This window comes from Papio anubis, chromosome 12 (assembly GCF_008728515.1).
Source record: "Papio anubis isolate 15944 chromosome 12, Panubis1.0, whole genome shotgun sequence".
Classification (NCBI taxonomy): domain Eukaryota; kingdom Metazoa; phylum Chordata; class Mammalia; order Primates; family Cercopithecidae; genus Papio; species Papio anubis.
The window spans coordinates 54,949,319-54,967,393 of NC_044987.1; the positions used below are offsets into that span (position 1 = coordinate 54,949,319).

Consider the following 18,075-nt stretch of genomic DNA (forward strand, 5'->3'; position numbering starts at 1 on the left):
ACAAAATCTTGGACTCTAAAGAAAACCAAAGTGAGCATGTTTCAAGGATCTGATCAGCAGTGGATGTCCGGGGGGAATATCCAAGCCCCGACAATGAATGATAACACTGGAATTGACAGACCATGGTCCCTGGAGGAGAACACATCTTTACTCAGACATCCAGTGGCAGTGCAAGCAACTCAGCTTAAATCAACAGAATTTCCTGAAATTGCCTTTCGCATCTCAAGAGTAGATACTTCCAGCTCAAGAAGCATCTCTGAGCCTCAGGATTCTTGGGACTTTGTGAGCAGGGACAGCAGAGACTTCCAGAAAGAAGACATTAGCTTGCACCTTCTCTAGCCCTTCTTTGCTAAGTTACTGGGACCTTTCCCTTGCAAGTTGTGACCCACTTAGCCCTAGAGTCCGCCTTGATACAGTGAGACACCAAGTGGAAGCCTCAGCCCTCCTGGTAGGTGAAGCCTGGAAGTTCAGGTGTCCTTCTTCCAACCATTTTCCCAAAGTACCCAGGGCTTACCAGGCCATCTCATTTTCCATTCCCACTCCTACCATATTAGCCCAACACACAGAACTGGACTTCTGCCCTGGTTTTCTATTCATATCCTTGGTTCCTGCCTGGAACTGGAAGACTCTTGAACTTCAGTGAGCTTGGATATCTTCCAAACACCCTACCAACCCAAACCCCATCCCAATCACCCCAGCTGCCTGGGGACCTATATGAGTGGGCCAGCCACCCATCATTAATAACAATGAATAGTGATTATTAGTAACTAAAAATTATAGTAAGTCATTATATAATTATTATTATGATTAATAGTCTAATGGTTTAGAGCATGACTTCTGGAGCCAGACTGCCTGGGTTCAAAATCCTGGCTCCAACATTTATTTTGTGACTTCAGGCAATTTTGTTAGCTTCTCACTACCCGTTTCTATCTATAAAATGAGGCAAATAGTAGTACTTAACTCACAGAATTATTTATAAGGGTTAAATGAGTTAAAATATTGTAAAGTGCTTAGGACAATGTCTGGTACACAGTAAATACCTTATTGTTAACTAGGATTATCACAGTCTAGCAATTAGAATAATATTCACCAACATTCGTTGAGCCTTTGCTAGGTCATAGACATATAAGTACTGCAGCAACCCAGGGGTAGGTAGTTTTACTATCCCCACATTTCAAATGAAAACACAGAGACTTAGGGAGGTTAAATATGCCACCCAAGGTCACCCAGAGAGGAGGAAATAGAACCAGGGGTCAAATCCAAACTCTGATTCCAGAGCCAATGCAACATTTAACAAAGACCTAGTGGACCTCGCCAGTTATTCCAGTTCCTCTTCCTGGGATCTTTAGCTGAAGAAGGACACTCTATATAGAGCGATGCTTAAATAAAAGGAATCTTGAAGTAGATTCTTGAAGCAGAATCTTGAAGAGAGGAGCCTTCAGACACAGTCAAGGCCAAGACTATTTACTGCATCTTGGTCTTGTCTTCCCAGCTAAAACCCAATTTCTTCCTGGGCAGGAAATGAGCTTTTATTCTTATCCTGTGCCTCCTTGGCATGAGTGAGTTCCTAAGCCCTACATAATAGGCCCCAGTAAATCTCTGACCTTCTGGCCTCCTTCTACTCCTTGCACTAGTATGTTAGTGGCCTAAGATGACCAAAGTGAGGGCATCAACACCTTACATGCAACTGATCATTATGCCCAAGGTACTTTGTGGTGAGCTTGAGAAGAAATGGTGCTCTGCACCACAGCCTGATCTCTGACTTACATCCTGGAGACCCTACAGGAAAGTGGGGAAGTACAATTTCAGTTAGTTCAGTGAACCAAATGCTGAATTGAGTACAAGGTAGACTCAGGGAGCAGGGAAGAGATGTCGTTAGGGAAGTACTGAGCCTCTCTGACCAACAATTAATTCAAGAAAGTAACTTAATATTCATAAATATAGGTATTGATCTATAGAGAACCATCAAGTCAATCATGCTAGTAATGTAAATTGGTTTTAAAATGTTGGGAGAGAAGGCAGTGAATTAGATATAATTTGGTATACTATATTAGATATAATATATAATTTGAAATTAAGTCCATTTAAGATAAGGCATTCATTGAATAGAGGCAAAACATAGGGTGGAGAGAGGAAGGAGCTGCAGAAAAGCATGAGACATGGACTTTTTCAGATATGTTCACCATAGTGTTCTTGTGGCTGCCCAAGCCAGGGCTTTGAGTTTTGTACATGGAGAGAAATGGAACAGTCCTTCATGAATAGACCCTTAAATTAGACCCTGCACATTTGAAGACAGGACTGATTTGTCACTGGAGCTGCTTTCTGTATGAAGACCTGTGTTAACTTCTGTGAAAACCTAGAGGTAATTGCTTGATCCTTGAAATAGATAGGTTATTTAAATATTTTTAGAAAATATTTTTAAAGAAAGTAATCCAGCAAATATTCAATGAGTGCCTAGTATGTGCTAAGTACCATGCTAAATTCTGCGTAGACAGTGGTAGACAAGAGAGATCAAGTCTCTGTCCTGATTGTATTAGTCTGTTCTCGCATCTGCTGGGCTTCTGGGGAGACCTCAGGAAACTTACCATCATGGCAGAAGGCAAAGGGGAAGCCGATACTTCACATGGCTGGAGCAGGAGGAAGAGGGAGCATGGGGGGCGATGCCAAGAGAACTCATCATCAAGAAGACAGTACTAAGAGGATAGTGCTAAACCATTCATGAGAATCCACCCCATGATCCAATCACCTTTCACTAGGCCCTGCCTGTGGCATTGGGGATTACAATTTGACATGAGATTTGGGTGGGGACACAGATTCAAACCATGTCATTCATAGAGCGTACAGCCTGGTTCTCATTAAGCCAACCATGCCAAACAGTGCTTAAATACAATTGTGAGATGTGCTGCAAAGGAAATCCTAGCAAATAGTCAGAGGGGCTTATTTAACTTGGGGGTTCAGGGCTTCTCAGAGGAGACGGCATTGGAGTTGAGAAGCCTGAAGGGTTCATTTGGGTCAGCCAGGCAGAGAGGAGAGCAAACAACCTTTCAGCCCGAGGGAGCAGCACCCAGGGTCTTGATCCATTTGCAAGCCTGAACGGGGGCCAGTTGGCTCAGTTACAGAGACTGTGGGGCAGATGGATGTATCTGCAATACCCGAGCAGTACAGCAGCCAGGTTCTGGAAGCAGCCTTGTGAGGCACAGGAACACATGAAGGACTTTGGATTTTATCTTCAGTAGAATAGGAAACTGTCAGAAAGTTTTAGGCAGAAAATATAACCCAATTTGCATTAAAAAAATCCTTCTGGCTTGAGGTGGTGAGAAAATTGGAGTAGAAGATGTGGGAAACTAGTGGGAAGCCACTGCGGAAGTCCCCTAGGGAGATGATGGTATCATGAATGAGGGTGTGGTGCTGGAGAAGGAGGGAAAAGAGCCAAATTAAGATGTATTTAGGAGGTAGAACTGATAGGATTTGATGACTGATAGGCTGTGAGTAGTGACATGCTGGGGGGTGTCAAAATAGGTACCCAGAATTCTGGTGGGAACAACTAGTAGATGTTGGTACCCTTTACTGTGATTAGACATACTGGAAGCAAGCTACAAAATCATCAGGGTAAAAGACAAATAGCAAACTCTCATGTAGCAACCAAAGAGAGACTAACACCCACAATGAGTAAAGCACAGTGAACATGCAATTCCCAAAGAAGAAGTGTGATGAACAAGAAACCAAGAGAAAGATGTTTAACTGATATTCAAGAGAGGCAGATTAAAATAATTAGGTACCATTTACCTATCGCATCAATAGAGATGTTTTAAAGTATGCTAATGCCTAATATTTATGAGAGTGAGAGGAATTGGCATGTTCATATACTGCTGGTAAAAATGACAAGTGATACATTCAGGTGAGGAGCAGCTATAATTTTTTTAAATGTTAAGCAATACAGTAGAAGCATATAATCAAACAACCCTACAAGAAATATGTACAAAGATATTAGAGTATTTACACTAGTGAAAAATTAGAAACAACACTATGTCCATCAGTAGGATATTAATTATAAATCTATGTAACCATTGAAAAGCATGCTATTTTACTAAATTAAAGATAGATTAAAATTAGCTTGTATGGTATGATCTCAGTTTGTAAAGCATCTGAATGTACATTGTGTGGATGTCTGTGTGTGTAAGTATTCATACAAAAAGGCTTAAAAGGAATTATATCTAAAATCATATTGACGGTGTTGAGTTTTTATTGTATTTAGTAAATAGCCAGAAAGAAAATACTTCTTTAAAAAAAGAAAACAATGCATGACTGCAGTGTAACAGAGTCTGTAATAAGCGTTGCTGTGAGGGAAGCCAGAGGAGGGGGACTAATTCTGACTCTGGTTGGTGGGAGAAGGCTTCCTGGAAGAGGTGTCATTGGACAGAGAATGAATAGGGGGGTCTGTTTGTGTTCCTGTTTCTGCACAGTTTGTAGCTCATATTCAGTGCAGAAATGGGCAGCTCAGCAGAAAGCAAGCCCCACCCAGTTCTATGGGACGTTCAACCTGTTTGCTCTCTCGTCATAAAAAATTCATGCCAATTAATTTAAAACCAGATGACAGGAAATGGAAGCTTAGAGCTTTAAAAAGACACTAGACAACAGCTTCGATCAGTGTCCAGTACAGTCACTTTGTCACTTTCTCCCACTTCCCCTCACCGGCTTGGGATTTTATACTCATTTGAAGTGGCAATGGCATTCCTGGGTATTAGGTTATCAGCCTTTTCTATTTCCTCAGTTACTATTTTGGATCATTGAAGAAAGAATCACTTTCAGTTCATATTTTCAAAACATGGTTTTAGAAATGATGCAGCTTTATACTAAAGCGCCCTTTTGGGAATGTAAATAAGTATCGATATAATCTAGTCACTTTATGGAAAAGCTGAGGACAACATAACAAAACAGGATGACCCTGCCTGGATTTGAAAACAACTTAATTGGTGGCCATATGGCACAGAATTGCATATCTGGGGTCTGAGGAGGGGGACGGAAGCTGAGTGTGCTCCTGGGGCACTGGGATGGGTTAGAAGCAGGCAAGCAGAAGCCTGGTCCTGGCTCCTTCAGTTACTAGCTGTGTGACCCTGGTGACTTTCTTGACATAGACTAAGTATTAGGCATTTTTACGATTTCAGCTTTGAAAGATGAAAGACTTCAGTTCTGAAGTCACAGTGCATTGAAGGACTTCAGACCAGCTCCCCAAAGTGTAGTAGGGGCACCACTGGGAGTTCGCATAGTACATGGATGAGCATTTTCAACTCCAAAACTTATTTTAATAAATTGTGTGTGTGTGTATGTATATATCTATATATATACACACAGCACCTCACACCTATGACTTCCTATTGTTCGAATGGTTTCAATGACAAATTCCTTCATGTTGCAGCAACCATTTTGTAATTACAGAACCTGTCTTAGTCACAAGGTTGCTGTTCATAGGAGAAAAAGGGCAGAAATAGAGCTGCAGAAATATTTTTTGAAAATTATTTAAAAATATAGTTAAGAAAAAATATGAATTGATTTGGGAAAATTAGTAAATGATAGTAGAGGTGACACATGGATATGGCAAAAATATGAATGGGGTACCAAAATTACAGCATCCGGCCTTAGACGGCTTGCTGAGCCTTGCTGAGCTGCAGTTTTCTTGCCTATAAAATCTCCCAGGATAGTTATAAGGATCATGAAATCATATCTGTAGGTATTATTAGCTCAATAGCTGTCACATAGTAGGGACTCAAATATATGAGTTTCCTTCTCTTTTCCTTAGCCTTGCTTTTTCAAGTTAAAAAGGGTATCTGTGACCAGCCGGTCCAGGTTCCCTATTTTTCAGATGAGGCAACTGAACCTAGACTAGGGAAAGGCCAGTCCGAGGACTCCAACAGATTGCTTGCTTCTCACTGTTCTGGGCTCAGGTATGGACAGTGCCTGTCAGAGATCTGACCACACACCTGGAAAGGCCTTGGGGAAACTGATGAAAAGGATGGGAAGGAAAATGAGTTAATAAGGGCAATGGTCAATGGTCATGGCCTAACATAGGTGGCAAGAGAGGAAAATCATGATTGGCATGGTGCTTTTTAATATAGTATATCTTGATAACTTCTGCTCTGAAAAATGGTAAACTCTATGTATAAAAGGAAAAAAAAAAAGCAAAACAAAAAAAGAAAAGCCCAAATTGTTGGAAGTGAATGTGTCGAGATTGTGGCCCTTTTCTTTGCTTTATTTCTCCTGATATTTTTAATGGTCTTTTATATTTTGACATCTATGAAAAGTAAAAAGTGCCCAAATGACTGGAAGGCTGAATTTTCTGCGCCGAGAGTTGGGCACCATCAGCGAGTGTCCTGCTTGACACATAACTATTCATTATCATGCTTAATTTATTATTGCACTTCATGTTTTAGTTATTTTGCAGTGCCTGACCACTCAGTTTTCCCAGTTACCTGGAATCATAGGTAGTTGGTAACCAATTCTAGGCATAAAACCTGTGATGCATTTTAGTCCAGTGGTCTCAAGGAATTAATTGTGTTTGTCTTCTTGTTTTGCAGATGGACAAACTGAGAATCAGAGAGGGCTAGTGATCTCTTGGACACTTGGTCAGTAGGTAAGTAATGATGCTGAAAGTGAACCCAAAACACGATATGCTTCCAGTCTGCAAGACCTAACCCCTGCCAGATCGATTGTCCCAGGCTTGTGACTTTTCTGTTTTGTGCAATTCAAGTCAGTATTGCACAAGTCATTAAATAAGATGAGCCGGTTTGAGGCAATTGAGTATTACTTGCACTTGTGGCTTCTGTTTGTTCCCAGTGTGGAGTTGACATGTTTAACAGGTGAGTCTGTGAAGTCCTTTTAGGCCATACCTGGCCAACATTGGGTCTTTCTCTGGGAATAGTGGGGCTTATTGAAAACTGGTCCATGCTGCAGTTGTTGTGACACTCACTCTCCCTTCAATAGACCCAACTGTTTGATACATCTAGAATAGAGAGCTCTGGACTAGTGTGGTCAAGACTTCTGGGCTCAAATCCTGCAATGACCTGCTCTGTGACCTTAGGCAAGCCACTTAACTCATGGATTCACTCATTCTGCTTGCTTGCTTTCACACTGTTTTTCCCCAGGGTATTTAGTCCCAGCCTCAGCACTGGGCACTGAGAACAAGATAAATACAACACAGGCCCTTGAGGAGTTCACAACCCAATCAATGAGTTCCTCCATTTTCCCATTTTTGTCTCATTATGAGAATTTCTAGCATCTGCTTTGGGGTATATAGTCTGAAGGGTACTTTGTGATCTTTCCCACAACTCTGTAAGGTAGAAGGAAGTTGTTACTGCCATTTTGCAAAGGAGAAAATGATGGCGGAAAGAGTGGGCCAAAGGCATACCTTGAATAAGAAATCAGAGCTAGGCTTGAAACCCAGATTTACTAATTCCAAAACATTTATTTCTAATAACAGCAGACTCTTCCACGTGGTAACTGTAGCGTCTGAATGGTCATTGTTGCATTCTACCCCTTGGCAGTGAGTATCATGTTGGGGAGATCAGCACCACTCTGGTGGTGGGATAATTTTCTGCAAGGGATTCTTTTCTGCATCTAGCTGATTGTTCCAGAAAGCAATGTTTTCTCTGCCTGAGAGTGAAGGCAGCTGTGAGCTCGCAGTAAGCTGAGAACCAAGGGAAACCTGCTGCAGGCCCGGGACTGGCTCTACCAAGTGGTTGGGATTTAGCAGATCAGAGAGAATCCACCATGGGTAGAAGGAGTGACACAGTCCCCCAGCCCCTTCTTGTGCAGTGACCTTGCTGTAAAACTGCTGCTTTTTTACCAAAGCTTAATGATCCTGGACTCTAAAGCAAGCCTGGTAGCTTCTGCTTTTGCTGAGTTGTCTTGCCTCAGGCAAGACACAGAGAATGCTGTGGATTAGAGGCTATGCTGTTTGTTTATGTGAATGACAACTCCTTGAGGATGAAGCTCTAGAGTTCCCTCAACATCTGTAATTTCAAAAGGTGCATGAATGACCTCGGTGATCTGGCTTTTATGTCTTACAATACATGTGGATGTTGTGAATTGTGACCATGGTTGATGTAGATGCACCCAGAATGCTGTAATGTACATGATACGCAGGTTTTGTGGGAATGTGACTGAATGTGTGGGGTATGGGATTTTTGGGGAGTATGTGTGTGTTTAATCCCTAGAAGGCAGTTCTTATTAAAAACACACACACACACACACGGGTGTAATTTTTCAACAACACCTAGAAATGGGCTTTTAATAAGCCTCATTAAACTCTTTGATTAGTAGGGGAGGCCAATCACTCTTTCATCTTGGCTCAGATCACAGCTCTCCCTTGCCCTCTTCTTTGGGGTCAGACAAAAATGCCTGCTATTCATATTGGTCTCTCCAAAGCCTTTTCCCCCTCACCTGCCCTCTGCAGCCCCCACTCCCACCCCAGTGCTTGTCTGATCTCTTTGCTTGAACCTCAGCACAGACAGTGCTGGTGTCGGGACTGACAGATGATAGCTGCAGGTGCTCCTGGGACCTGAGTGTCCCGTGTCTCGAGTTGTCACGGGAGGACACTTAGGGTCTTTGTTTAGGAAACACTCTGAGCTGGGAGAGCTGGGGCTCCTTCCTTTCTTGGGTCGGTCACTTACTACTGCAGGCTCTCAGCAGAGCTTTGTGTGTGCAAACCCTTTCCTTTATGGGTTGAGTTTCCCCTTGTCTGACATGGGAGGAGGTGAAGCTCTGTTGAAAGGCAGGTTTTGCCCTGGACTGCGAACATTCTGCCAGGTCTCCTGAGGAGAGCTGGTTCCCAGAGTGATTATCTTTCCTGAGCCAAGAGCCAGGTGCTCAGTGACAGGAAGCAAGGTAGGCTTAGCAACAGGCTTATGAAGCCCTGCTACAAGAATGTTCATTCACATAACAGGACTAGGTTTGTTCGGTTTTGTTCCTCTCTGGGCACTGTCTCAGTTCTGGGGCTGGTGTGTTCTGAGCAGGAGCACCTCTGCTCCTTCTCAGAGACAATGCGCTCCCTGGGGTATAAGCTCCTATCTGTGTCATCCTTGTCCATCCCACAGTAGCAGCACAGGGCTGAGTGTATAGAGGGCCAGTCAGTGTTTGTGGTCTACATAGAAGATGCTGGCTCCAGGCAGCAATTGCCCACCTGGGGTAACCATGCTTTGTATAATGGAACAGGCCTGCATTTATGTCTTGACTTAGCTTCTTTTTTTTTTCTTTTTTCTTTTTTTTTTGAGACAGAGTTTCGCTCTTGTCACCCAGGCTACAGTGTAGTGGCGGGTTCTGGGCTCACTGCAACCTCTACCTCCCAGGTTCAAGTGATTCTCCTGCCTCAGCCTCCCAAGTAGCTGGGATCACATGCACCCACCACCACCCCCAGCTACTTTTTGTATTTTTAGTAGAGACAGGGTTTCACCATGTTGGCCAGGCTTATCTCGAACTCCTGACCTCAGATGATCCACCCACCTCGTCCTCCCAAAGTGCTGAGATAACAGGCATCAGCCACCACGCCTGACCCCCAACTTAGCTTCTTACTGAACCAGCCCACTCACCTTCGCTGTGAGATTGCAGAAAACTGATGATGAGGGTGTGTCCTGCACAAGCCTGCTTGTTCAAGGGCTAGTGGGGGCTAAAAACCAGCCTGCATTCCACCTCCCAAGCCGTGTGTCCCAGAGGGGCTACATCTGCCCAGAAGAAGAGACATCTTTTTTCAAATTCATGTAAAGTCAACAACGGGGCTGGTAGTAGCCTTGTTTCTTTCAGCCTCAATTTCTTCATCATTTATCTAAATTGGCTATAGGGATGATTTGTGATTATCTTAAAGTATAACTGACACATAGAGACTGATAAATCATAGTAGTCATTAGTAGTTGTAATTGTAGCAGCAGTAGTAGTAGTCATGATGTCAGTAATGATAATGCCTTATTTTTGTAGTGCTTTATATTTTGCAAGGTTCTTTTGTATTTGATTATTTCATTAGCCATGCATTAAAGGCAGGACTAGGATTGCTCCCTCTGGGACAAAGAGAAATATGATGTGACTTGCCTACTGTCAGCCCTTGAAGGCCTGACCTGGAGCAAGCATACGCCATCCTGGCAATTGTGTGAGGCTGGGGTATGCAAAACTGGGGATGCCTGGGAGAGCTCAGAAGCTCTTTCTGCCTACACACCCATGCCCATTATCTACCTTGGTCCTGGAGGTTCTGCATTTAGAACCTTCTGCCTGGTTCTTGCCAGCAACCCCATTGGTATGCCAGCCTCTGGTCCCTGTGACTGCAGTCATTGGCTCAGAGCGGGGTCCAAACCAGGTAAGCCACTGAGCATCACAATCCTGCCTCACAGCCTAGGTGGACATGTTGCCTGGGCCTTCAAAGCCACCCAGAGAGACTCTCTAGGGGTGGGGAACAATAGCCATCTCGCATGCATTTTCCAAACACCCCTTAGTCACTGCACTTCAACTCTAGCCAACAGACATTTATGAAGCACCTACCATATACAAGATGCTCTAGTGACATCTTACATGTATTTTTTTCCTAACTTCTTCTTCTTCTTCTTCTTCTTTTTTTTTTTTTTTTTTTTTTTTAAGAGACAGTGTTTTGCTCTGTCACCCAGGCTGGAGTACAATAATGTGATCACAGCTCACTGCAGCCTCAAACATCTGGGCTCCAGTGATCTTCCTGCCTCAGCCTCCCGAGTAGCTAGGACCGCAGGCACATACCACCATGCCTGGCTAATTGTTTTATTTTTAGTAGAGATGGGGTTTTACTATGTGGCCAAGTGTGGGCCACCATGCCCATCCTATTTTTTCTAACTTCTATACCTATTTATAAGATGAAATAACTAAGTTTCAAATAAGTTAATTGATGTGCCCAAGATTTCATAATTATTCAATGGTAATGCTGGGATTTGAACTCACGTATTTAGACTAGAAAGCTTATGCACTTGACTTACATAAGGATGTAGCACATGGGGCTAGCAAAAAATGGTTGTCACCCATTAGTGATAGCATTTTAAAAAGTGGTTATTAATAAAGTACTTACCATCCTGAATCCTAACTGCTGGTTCTCCTGTGGTCCTTTCCCATCAGACTGAGAGGTTTCTGAGGGCAGAAATTGGGAGTCTCAGCCCTTAACTGGGTACAGAATTTATAGCAACTGATTGATAAATGAATGATTAACAATATTGACAATGGCTAAATGGCTGTTTCCTAGGCATAATGTTAAGTGCCTTATATATATGATTTTGCTTATTTCTCAAAGCAACCCTATAAGATAGATACTATTATTAAAACCATTTTACACTAAATAAAAGACCTTAAAGAGTTTTGAATAACTTTCCCATGTTACATAGCTGGTAAGTGGCTGAGCTGGGAATGGGACCCAGCTTGACTGACATGAAAGCTTGGTGCTTAATGTCTCACCCAGATGTACTGGCCTCCTGCAGGTGTTCCTGCATGTGCCCTAGCCACAGCCGATGCCCATGGCTCCTTCCGAGAATTACTGGGAAGCTGTCATTCAAATCCAGTGCCTTCTAATGCAGGGCTATGTGAGGTTTCCATTTAGAAGAGACAAAGCTGGTGAAGGCTGGGAAGCTGTAGTCGTGTATGAAAAGCCACTAATAGAATTAGCAAGAAGAAGGTGACTTACTGGGGAACAAACCCAATTTGTAAGACACAAGCAGGGGCAAAATCAGCCTCGAGAGGCACAATCTTTTGGGCTCTATGGAGAACAGTGGGCAAATGTTTCATTGGCACTTACTGGGAGTATTTCTTGAGTTTGGCAAGTCCACTACAGCATGCTCACTGGTGGTCAAGGACAGGAGAAAGGGGAGGTCTTGGTGCATTGCTCTCAAGGGAGGGCTTTTGCTTCTAGTGCCTTCCCCCAAGACCTCATGGACCAGTGACTTGTTTCATCACATGGAGCTTCATCTTATGCAAGCTGAAGAAACAGTATGCTGGCTTCATTGCTGCAAGCTAATTGACCCCTTGTGACTTCATCCCAGAAGGTAGCAGGAACATGTGCTCTTAGTGAAAGCCCAGCAGCCAGGAGACACATTTGAGCTGGGAAAGAGAGGGGCTTGGAGTGGCTGTGGACAACCTGGGCAGGACTAGGATTCTGATCCCTGACTCCTGCCAGCACCAGGGCTCAATTTGCATGACTCAAGGCTGTGTTCTAAGTCCTGGGATTGCAGTGAGGAGTGCTAGTGCCCTCATCTATAAAAGCTAGAACAGGAACAAGTGCTTGAGGAGACTACATATGAACACTCATTAGCAGATGGAGAGGTATGCTGATTAACAGAACAAGACTTGTCAGAGCCTTCATAGACTTGTCTTTGGGTGGAACCAGGGCTTTGCCCTTTTGGAGGCTGGCCCTGTACACTTGAGTAACAATACTGGGCCTGGAAGCTGGACACTGAAGGCACTTACTTCCCCCCACCCCACCCCAGCAATGGCTTTTAAATCTTGCTCTCCAGAGCCCTGAGAGTTTAATGAAATCCTCTGGGATTTCCACAGGAGATAGGCAGATTTTCTACTGACTTCTAGGCGCCCCACCCTGCAGATCCTCTTCTCCCTGTTTGCAGGGTGGGCTTCCTTGTTGCCAGGGTGGATGTTTGGCTGACACACCCCCCATGACCATGCTGTTTGATTGTAGCCGATGTCCATTCTCATTGGCAGTGTGCCTGTACCACATCAGTTATTAAGTGTTTTGAACTGTACTCTTGTTTGCAAATCTTCTTTGGACAGAGGAAACCCGTGCTGTTCCATGCCAGCTGCATCCTAACTTAGGCACATCACACCAGTGATCAACTTTCAAGCCACCGCTACACAGAACTAAAGCAGTTTTGTTGTCTTTGAGAAGGGTTTTCTGTGCTTCCCCATCCATCCTAGGGTCACAGAGTCACCTGGATATCACCAATCCACATGGCCATGTGGGGTTTGGCTATTTGTTTACTGCCCACCTGCTCCCCCCACCCCCACCATCACCACCCCACCCAGTGACACCACAGCAAAATCCCTGGTTTTCTTGCAGTGGCAGATCTGAAAGCTGGAGTTTGTCTTTTCCATCCCAGCCTCTGGCATGTCTCTTTAGCAGGCAGATAGCATGCTTCATTGCCTGCCTGTGGACCTGGCTCCCAGATTCACTCAGCTATGCCTTTACAGACAAACAGCTCTAAATGAGCAAGATGTGCCAGCTTTTCTGGGAGGATTCCTTATGAGTACCTACTATGTGCTTTGCATTCATTCTCTCATTTAAATGTCATACCTTTCCCAGTTTGGTGTCATTCCACTTGTACAGATGAGGGAACACAGAATAAGCCACTTTCTGAATAATAAGTTTCCCATCAGTAAAATGGTCCAAACAGGAACAAGACAGTCATTTGTTGTGGTGGTATAAGGGATTCTAGCACTGGACAGTTAGATCATCTTCTGGATTACAGGATGCTCATCAGTGCTTGTTCCAGGATGTGATCACCACCGAGATCCCGGATACTGCAATGGTACAAAGGGAGGGATGGTGAGGGGCGTTCCCGAGCCACTTCCATTGTTTTCTAGAAATCACACACTGATTTCTAAGAAAGCAGCAGAGGTAGACACTTTCTGCCTGTGACTGGATTGATTGGATGCCAAAACACCCAGATTCTAGTCTAGATTCTGCAATAAGTCTTCTAGGTGACTTGGGAAATCATTCAGCCTTTCTCTTCCTTTTGCTCAAAAGAAATAACAATAACCTTAAAGAGTTGCTATGTTTCTAAAATATTACATACATATAAATTGAAAGCATTATGCCAATGAGAGTTATTAGCACATATTGTTCATCCTCCTACTGATACCTTTGATCTATAATGATTTTAAAAAGTGAGTCATGGATACATGCTATCTCTTCTAGAGTTGGAGGTGGGAGAACTGACTGAGAATGAGAGGAATAGAGCCAACCCATCTCTTATAGATTAGAAAGCCTCCAAGTCTAACTAAAGTAGAAACTGCCAGAAGCAGTAGCTCACACCTGTAATCCCAACACTTTGAGAGGCTGAGTCGGGCGGATCATCTGAGGTCAGGAGTTCAAGACCCGCCTGGCCAACATGGCAAAACCCCGTCTCTACTTAAAAAAAAAAAAAGAAAAGAAAAGAAAACATGTAGAAACTTACCTCTAACCTAGGCAAAAGAGAGGTAAGAATAGATAACTTATCTTTGAGTTACCTTGCCACCAAGGGAAAAAGAGAAAGCTAATGGATTGCAGATTATTCCCCTTGGTTAACGTTGAGTCTTCCTTTGTTGAGGAGTAAGTTAACACAGATGACAAGCTATTAGCTAAGCAGAGAGAGAGGTATAGTTTGTGCAGGAATGGCAAATACTTGATGTATTAGGTTGAATTCCCCAGAACCAGACTCTGGGACAGAGATTTGCATGCAGAAAGTTTATTGGAGCATGCTCTTAGGCTCAGCACCTGTAAGGGAGTAAGGGAAGAAAGGGAAGAGTTGAGCTGCAAGGCAATCACAGCAAAAATGTCAGCTGATTCCACAGGGAACTCAAGCTGGGATGGTCTTCAGATGTCTCACATTGAGTCAAAGCGAGTTGGCCTTGTTGCCCACTGTAATAACAGCTGTGGACTGCCCACAGGTGACAGCTCTCTTGGGCTGAAGACCATTCCTGGAGAGGGACTCAACTGATACCTGTCAGCAGCCAACAGCAAAAGTCCCTGCAGCTGGAGGAATGAGTGTCTCAGTCCCAAAGGAGGTAGTCAGAGTGGCACATCACAGCATTAACTACATTTGGCCTGTGGGCTACCATTCTTTCTCCCACTCCCCTGCAAACACCACTGTTGAAACAATTCTTTACCACTGCATTCAGATGAGGGCTCAGAATTTTTTCAAACACGATACTTTAGATACACATTATCAATCAGCTGGAATTTGCTCATGAAAAAGGACCCTATTTGCTACCCTTGCCCTCACATGTGTAGGAAACATTTATTGATGGTGTCATAATAAGTCTTGAGTGTTATGATTGCTCTTTCAAGATCAAACAGTTGGTAAACCTTAGACAATTCCCTGTATGTCTCCTAGAAGACAAGATTTTCTCTTATTTTTCCTTATTATGCCCTCTCACCACGTTTCATTCAAGCTCTGACTTATTTTCCCCTTACCTTAGTAAATGCAGTTTTCCCTGTGGTTCATTTTTTTTCCTCTTTTTATTGACCACACACTCTCTTGTCACCTCACCCATTCTTATTTCAACCAACAGCCCACCTTAGACATCCCTTCTTCCCCCTAGTTTTATATTACCAATCATCCGCTAAATCTGTCCACCTGCTTAACCCCTCTGGCCTCCATAAAAACAGCAAATTACATTCACATTAGCCAGTAAAGAAGCTGACACTTAGCTCTCTGAAGATGCTTTTAGAAGATGTAAACGTCTTGCAGGAGACAGAGCCAGGCGTTATCATGGGTCTGGAGATAAGCCGAGATTTATCATAGGTCTGTTGTCTCCCAAAGCCTGTGCTCTTTCTTCCGTACCTTTGAAATCTTTGTTGGGATGATCTCTTTATGAATCTGGATTCTCTTTACTGAGCTTTGCCAGAGTTCCCTGAGGAATCAGTTGAGACGTCTACATACTTTGATTGTCAATTCTGCAGGTCATTGTGAATCACTGCAGAGTGATAAGTTACTTCACCCCAGTGGGTGAGTTGGGGACATTTCTGCTTTCACTGAACAGAGTATAGAGTGCTGGGCACAGCCTGGCTTTGAAGTCTACTACTTACCATTTCATTTACTTCTGAAGATATTCCAGTGGTAAGGAGCCTTTGGGATCACAAACTCACTGTCAGGGTCAACGGGTTGGGGAGACACTGAAGCCAAGTAATGGACTGGTTATGGCTCTTGATAAATGAGAACTGTGGTCTGTCCAGCTGGCCAGGTGCCAAAAGCCTAGCAGCTTCAGAGGTGGACCCACCTGGGTTTCTGTGCTGAATGCTTGTGCCTATATCTGCCATCCTTCTCCTTCAGGAAAGAGGTATTTGGTAAAGAGGTCTTTTGCTTTTAGCTGAGGGCCAGTTCCATTGAAACCAAAGATCAATTAGGCTGTTGGGGTACCCACTGAGGCCCTATTCTGTACCAGATATTCAGCTAAGTATCCCACTCCTTCACCCTTAAGGCGTGGGCTGATGTGTTTTTAGTGTTGCTTAAATAGCAGACATGGGCCCCCACAGCTTCGTGATGCAGTGTGACTTCTGAGCTCTGACAGTTTGTTGCTCTGCCCTTGAGACAATGACTTTTTTGCATAGGGAAGAATCTAGAATCCTCATGATGAGTGAAAAGATGCGCTGATTTGAGTCCTCACTCTCTTCTCTGCTACAGATTTGCTATGTGACCTTAGTCACTTGACCTTTCTGGTCCTCAGTGTTACCTCAGTGTCAGTGTTGAAAATAGCCATTATAATGCCTCAAGCACCCTACTTATTGGGGAACCGGGAATATAATGTAGGTGCTGTATAAATGATGCATGTTTCCCTTCCTCACGCCCAACTCATTACTTAGTGTGATCACTAGAGAAGTGTTTGCTAGACATTCATGATCTACAGAACATGGATATTTCCTCAAGGAGTGCATTACATCTTTGTTGGATGAGCCAGGGCTGGATGGGTCCTGGTGTCGTCATTTGGCATGCTTTCTCACTGGACCCTAAGGGGACTAGGTTCCATACCCAGTACTTTCTACCAGCCATGACTTGGAGAAGATTCCTCTTCATTTACTGGTACTTCACCTATTCCATCTTCCTTTCTAGTGGCATGTAACCAAGAATGTTCAGAAGAGGCCACCAGGGCAGAGTGAAAGGCATCCTGCCCCATGTGCTGGTTTTATAAAACCAGAACACTCATGACCTCTCCAAGATTTAGTCTTCTCATTTATAAAGTAGAGCAATACTACTTTCCTTAGGAGCATTCTCTGAGAATTGCATGTGATAATACACATGAAAGCACACTTTGCAACAAACATATGTCAATGTAAAATTCTATCTCCTATGAGTTTTTATTTCTTGGTCTGGCTCCTTCACCAATAGCTCCCAACACAAGTTCCTGAATGTATTTGGTCTATGCAGATAGCTCATCCAACATGCTATTTGTGTTTCCTGATGAACTTTTAAAATTTATTTATGTGTTTGTTTTCCTCTCTAAATTCCAAGATGTTTGAGAATGAGGTCCAATCTTAATTCATCTATTTCCCAATTATGTAATAGATGCTCCATAATTGTTTGAGGACATAAATGAAGATGAAAGAAAATTAGAACGATGGGTACCTGCTTCATATCAGCTTATGTAATCCTCACAGCAGTCCTATAAGGTTAGTGTTATTTCCCCTTCTATTTTTTTAATTTTTTTTTTTTTTTTTTGAGACGGGGTTTCGCTCTTGTTGCCCAGGCTGAAGTGCCATGGTGTAACCCCAGCTCACCGCAACCTCTGCCTCCTGGGTTCAATTGATTCTTCTGCCTCAGCCTCCCGAGCAACTGGAATTACAGGTGCCCACCACCACGCCCAGCTAATTTTTTTTTTTTTTTTTTTTTTTTTTTGGTATTTTTAGTAGAGACGGGGTTTCACCATGTTGACCAGGCTGGTCTCAAACTTCTGACCTCAGGTGATCCACCCGCCTCCGCCTCCCAAAGTGCTGGGATTACAGGTATGAGCCACTGTGCCCATCCTATTTCCACTTCTAGAAAACAAAAATTGAGGCCAAAGGTGAAACCACTTATCCAGAATACATAGTAACTAGTAGAGCAAGGGATGATGGCCTCAGACTCCTGGACTCCAAAGCAAGTGCTCATATTCTCTACTTCATTTTCTCTCGCTCCCTTTCTCTTTTTTTTCACATTATTATTGTGCAAACAACATGAAAACAATAATAAAAGAAAACAGAAATACAATCACCTTTCATTGCACCACTTCTAGCAAGTCAGCTGTTTCCATTTTTTCCACATTCCCTATAGCCTATTTCTTGCATATGTTTTCTATAGCAGCATTATTGAGATATAATTCACATGCTATAAAATTTACCCT

The 18,075-nt window shown here is 43.3% G+C and overlaps 1 protein-coding gene across 4 annotated transcripts in view; it reads left to right on the plus strand.

Moving 5' to 3' along the window:
- Window positions 1-18,075, plus strand: part of TENM4 (teneurin transmembrane protein 4) — a 788,706-nt gene that overhangs the window by 134,574 nt on the left and 636,057 nt on the right. For all 4 annotated transcript variants that reach the window (XM_017949239.3, XM_017949237.3, XM_017949235.3 and 1 more), the window contains exon 2: window positions 6,573-6,628. The gene's annotated coding sequence lies outside the window, so the exon portion shown is untranslated. The remainder of the gene's footprint in view (window positions 1-6,572; window positions 6,629-18,075) is intronic.